This window comes from Fukomys damarensis, unplaced genomic scaffold (assembly GCF_012274545.1).
Source record: "Fukomys damarensis isolate Sample0158 unplaced genomic scaffold, DMR_v1.0_HiC HiC_scaffold_33, whole genome shotgun sequence".
Taxonomy (NCBI): domain Eukaryota; kingdom Metazoa; phylum Chordata; class Mammalia; order Rodentia; family Bathyergidae; genus Fukomys; species Fukomys damarensis.
The window spans coordinates 32,672,995-32,678,774 of NW_022900945.1; the positions used below are offsets into that span (position 1 = coordinate 32,672,995).

The 5,780-nt window shown below is 35.8% G+C and overlaps 1 protein-coding gene across 8 annotated transcripts in view; it reads right to left on the minus strand.

Annotated features, from left to right (window-relative positions):
• Frrs1 (ferric chelate reductase 1) overlaps positions 1–5,780 on the minus strand; it is a 55,224-nt gene that overhangs the window by 15,832 nt on the left and 33,612 nt on the right. The gene's annotated exons all lie outside the window — the stretch shown is intronic.

Here is a 5,780-nt window from a genome sequence, read left to right on the forward strand (position 1 = left end):
AGTAGGACAAATGAGGATGAAAAGTCTGATAGTGAACCAACAGGACTCCCTGGACCCATAGCACAGGAGGTAACAAAATTGATCAATCAGGCTCTAGAAAAATTCAAATCAGAAATAATTTCCCAGCTAGCCAGAGCAGATGATGGGCAAAATAGAAGTCATGATTCGAGACTCTAGAGCAGAAACTGACAAAAAATACATGAGCTCAAGACCATGATAGAAGCCATGAAGACACAGCATAAGAAAGAAATGGAAACAATGAATGCCCAACAGAGGAAAGAAATGGAATCCATAAAACAGATTCAAACAGATATCCAGGAGATTAAAAACTCTATTGAAAGTGTACGAAACAGAATAAAAGATTGCGAAGATAGAATTTCAGATATAGAAGATAGGATAGCAGTCAGTGACCGTGAAAAAAGAGGTCTATTAAAAACAGTAAGGGATCATGAGAAATCAATCCAACAACTCCTAGACGATACAAAGAAAAATAACATAAGACTGATAGGAATTCATGAAAAAACAGGAGAAAACACAAATGATATAAAAAAGCTCTTCACAGAATTAATGACAGAAAACTTCCCAAACAGAAGGGAAGAATTAGACATACAGATAAGTGAGGCATATAGAACCCCAACTAGCCACGATCAAAAAAAATCTACACCTAGACATATAATAATCAAGATTCCAGAAATCCAACAGAAAAACAAAATACTACAAGCAGTAAGAGAAAAGAAACAAATCACATGCAAAGGGAAGCCCATTAGAATCACAGCAGACTTTTCAACACAAACCCTTAGGTCAAGGAGAGCCTGGAGTGAGGTATTCCAAGTCCTAAAAGAAAAGAATCTCCAACCTAGACTTTTGTATCCTGCAAAACTCTCTTTCAAAATAGATGGGGAAATAAAATACTTCCACGACAAAGAGCACCTGAGAAATTTCATGAACACCAAACCAGCACTGCAAGGAATTCTAAACAATATCCTAGAAAAGGACAACGAAATTCACAATAACATGAGGCCCAACAGACCAAATCAAATAGGCAAGGCAAGAAACTAAAAGGAGATGGGAGAAAAAGTAAAAAGAGTCAACAAATGGACAAAAACATGACAAGAATAAGTCAAAATATATCAGTTGTAACCATCAATGTTAATGGCCTCAATTCACCAATCAAGAGAAACAGATTGGCAGAATGGATTAAGAAGCAAAATCCAACAATATGTTGTATACAAGAAACACACCTAGTGCAAAAGGAAGTCCATAGACTGAAAGTGAAAGGATGGAAAACAATTCTCCATGCGTCAGGAGTCCAGAAAAAAGCAGGGGTAGCAATCTTATTCTCAGATAAAGTAAATTTCAAACCAAAACTCATTAAGAGAGACAAAGAAGGACACTACATCCTTGTAAAGGGAACAATTCAAGAGGAAGAGCTGACAATCATAAACATATATGCACCAAATATAAATGCCCCCAACTATATAAAACAAATATTAAGTAACATGAAAAACCAAATAAGCACTAATACAATTGTAGTGGGGGATTTAAATACCCCACTATCACAAATTGACAGATCTACTAGGCAGAAAATCAACAATGAAATAATAGAACTGAACCAAGCTTTGGAACACATGGACTTAATAGATGTTTATAGAGTATTCCACCCCCAAAAACCAGAATATACATTCTTTTCGGCTGCACATGGATCATTCTCCAAAATAGACCACATACTGGCTCACAAAACAGGTCTAAATAAATGCAAAAAAATTGAAGTCATCCCCTGTTTATTATCAGATCATAGTGCAATCAAACTAGACATCAATAGCACAAGAAACTATAGAAACTTCACAAGCACATGGAAACTGAACAACACTCTCCTAAACAATCAATGGATTACAGAGGAAATTAAAGAAGAAATTAGACAGTTTTTACAAATAAATGAGAATGCCAATACAACATACAGGAATCTTTGGGACACAATGAAAGCAGTTCTACGTGGAAAATTCATAACATTGAATGCCCACACTAGGAAAACAGAGCGGGCTCAAATAAACAACTTAACGATGAAACTTAGACTCCTAGAAAAACAAGAGCAAGAAAAACCCAAAGCTCGAACAAGAGAGGAAATTATAAAGATCCGAGCAGAAATCAATGCAATTGAAATTAAGAAAACGATACAAAAAATAAATGAAACAAAGAGCTGGTTTTTTGAAAGAATAAATAAAATTGACAAACCCTTAGCTAATCTTATCAAAAAAAGGAAAGAAAAGGCTCAGATCCATGCAATTAGGAATGAAAAAGGCGAAGTCACAACAGATCCGAAAGAAATCCAGAGGATCATGAACACCTACTTTGAGAACCTGTACTCTAATAAAATGGAAAACACAGAAGAAATGGACAGATTTCTAGATACTTATGAATTACCAAAGTTGAACGAAGAAGATAAAAACATTTTAAACACCCCAATCACAATCAGTGAAATTGAAAATGTAATTAAAAACTTACCAACAAAGAAAAGCCCAGGCCCTGATGGATTCACTGCTGAATTTTACAAGACATTTAGAGAAGAACTACTACCATTACTCTTCAAACTTTTCAATGAAATTGAAAGAGAAGCTATACTTCCAAATTCATTCCTGGAAGCAAGTATCACTCTGATTCCCAAACCAGAGAAAGATACAACCAAAAAGGAGAACTACAGACCAATCTCCTTAATGAATATAGATGCAAAAATCCTTAATAAGATACTAGCAAACAGAATACAGAGGATTATTAAGAAGATCATCCATCATGACCAAGTCGGATTTATTCCAGAGATGCAAGGGTGGTTCAACATACGAAAGTCAGTGAATGTAATACATTATATTAACAAAGTCAAGGACAAAAACCATATGATCCTCTCAATAGATGCAGAAAAAGCATTTGATAAAATTCAACACCCATTCATGATAAAAACCCTGCAAAAAATTGGAATAGATGGTCTATACCTCAATTTAATAAAGGCTATTTATGAAAAACCATCAGCCAACATCATATTGAATGGCCAAAAACTGAAAACCTTCATGTTAAAATCAGGAACAAGACAAGGATGCCCACTATCGCCACTTCTCTTCAATATAGTTCTGGAAACATTAGCCACAGCAATTAGACAAGAGAAAGAAATTAAAGCAATAAAGATAGGAAAGGAAGAAGTTAAACTATCATTATTTGCTGATGATATGATACTCTACATTGAAGATCCAAAAAACTCCACCAAAAAACTTCTAGACTTAATTGACAGATTCAGTAAAGTATCTGGATACAAGGTGAATACCCAAAAATCAATAGCCTTTCTATACACAAATAACAGACAGACAGAAAGAGAAATAAGGGAAAAAATTCCTTTTACAATAGCATCCAAAAAAATGAAGTATCTAGGAATCAATCTAACAAAAGAAACAAAAGATCTCTACACTGAAAACTACAGCACTCTGAAAAAAGAAATCGAAGAGGATATAAAAAAATGGAAAGATATCCCCTGCTCCTGGGTAGGAAGAATCAACATAGTGAAAATGGCCATACTACCGAAACTGCTATATACATTCAATGCAATGCCAATTGAAATTCCAACACTATATTTCACAGAACTAGAAAAAAGAATCCAAAAATTCATTTGGAACCACAAGAGACCTAGAATAGCAAAAGCCATTATAGGCAACAGTCACATGGCACCAGGTGTAACAATTCCCAATTTGAAACTATACTACAAAGCCACTGTGATAAAATCAGCATGGTACTGGCAAAGAAATAGGCCTGAGGATCAATGGAACAGACTGGAAGACACAAAAACAAATGCAGATGTACTCAGCTACCTCATCTTCGACAAAGGAGCTCACCATCCTCAGTGGAGGAAAGATAGCCTCTTTAATAAATGGTGTTGGAAAAACTGGATATCAACCTGTCACAGATTAAAATTAGACCCTTATCTTTCGCCATGCACTAAATTAAAATCCAAATGGATTAAAGATCTAAATATTAAAACAGAAACATTAAACTTGCTGGAAAGTAAGTTAGGCAGAACTCTGGAAGACATTGGTATAGGAAAAGACTTTATGAACAAATCCTCAGTAGCACGGGAACTAGCAGAAAGAATCAACAACTGGGATCTCATCTTACTAAAAAGCTTCTGTACTTCAAAAGAAACCATTAGCAGAACTAAGAGACAATCTACAATGTGGGAAAAAATTTTTACCAGCTGTACCTCAGACAAAGGACTATTATCAAGGATATATAAAGAACTCAAAACAATCAGTCCCCCCAAATATAAAGACCCGATCCAAAAATGGGCATCCGAAATGAACAGACATTTCTCATACAAAGAAGTAAAAGCAGCAAGAAAATATATGAAAAAATGTTCCACATCACTGGTCATTCGAGAGATGCAGATGAAAACAACACTGAGATTCCACCTCACCCCACAAAGAATGGCTGCTATCAAGAAATCACACAATAACAAATGTTGGCGGGGTTGTGGGGAGAAAGGAACCCTCCTCCATTGTTGGTGGGAGTGCAGACTAGTGCAACCACTATGGAAATCAATATGGAGATACCTCAAAGAGCTTGGACTGGAGGTTCCATTTGACCCAGCCATCCCTCTGCTGGGTATCTTTCCAAGAGAACTAAAAGAATCATATCACAGAGAAGTATGTGCACCCATGTTTATAGCGGCACAGTTTGTAATAGCTAAATCTTGGAAACAACCTATTTGCCCATCCGTTGGAAACTGGATAAAGAAGTTGTGGTTTTTCTATAAAATGGAATATTACTCAGCCATAAAGAACGAGAAAATAGATTCATTCATAGGAAAATGGATACATATTGAAGATATACTCCTAAGTGAAATAAATAAGTCACACATGTGTAAATACCGAATAGTTTCCCTGGTGTGAATAATCTGCAACAATGCATAAGATTCTAATAAGATTACTGACATTTAGAAATGGGAAGAAAGGAGCTAAAGGTGTAGGGAAGGTGGGATGGGTAGGGGAAGGGTAATAAGGGAAAAGAAAAAAATGTGAGAGAGTGAAAAGATGAAAATAAAGTGTTTGTAGATGGGGAGGGGAGGAGGGGGTGAAGGGAGGGCAGAGGTAAGGGGAAAAAATGAGAATCATGACTTGTCATGTAGAGGTACAAGAGCCCAACAATGAATGTAACTGTACTGTATCCCTAAAATGTACCAATAAACTCAATTAAAGCTGAAAAAAAAAAAAGGAAAAAAAAAAGTATGCACGAAGACTGCTAAATCGCCTAGCAATTTAAGAAATTCATTTGCATCAGTAATCACACAGGGAGAGCCTATCACATGCTGGGCACTGAAGGAAGTATTCTGTTGCAATGGAAAAGTCACAGTTTCTAGAACTGGAAGAGATCTGGACTTAATTCCTGTTTCTGCTACAGGTTCCATTTAGAACAATTTGCTTGGCCTTTTCAAGTCTCATTTTCCTTATCTTCAAAATGGCCTACATAATACCTATTTACAAGGCCTCTGTGAGAAATAAATGAGATACACACAACATGCACTAAATGACAGCGATGGTGGTGGTGGTGGTGATGATGATGATGATGATGACACAAGTACTGGCACTTCAGCAGTAACTAAAACACCAGTATTTCACCTCTTCCTTGTTAAAAATTAATTTTCCCTCTTTTCCGTGTCCTAACATATTCTATACATAGACTCCAAAGTCAAAGAGTTTGAGTTCAAGTTCTTTACTTTTTTTTTTTTTTTTTTTTTTTGTTTTTTT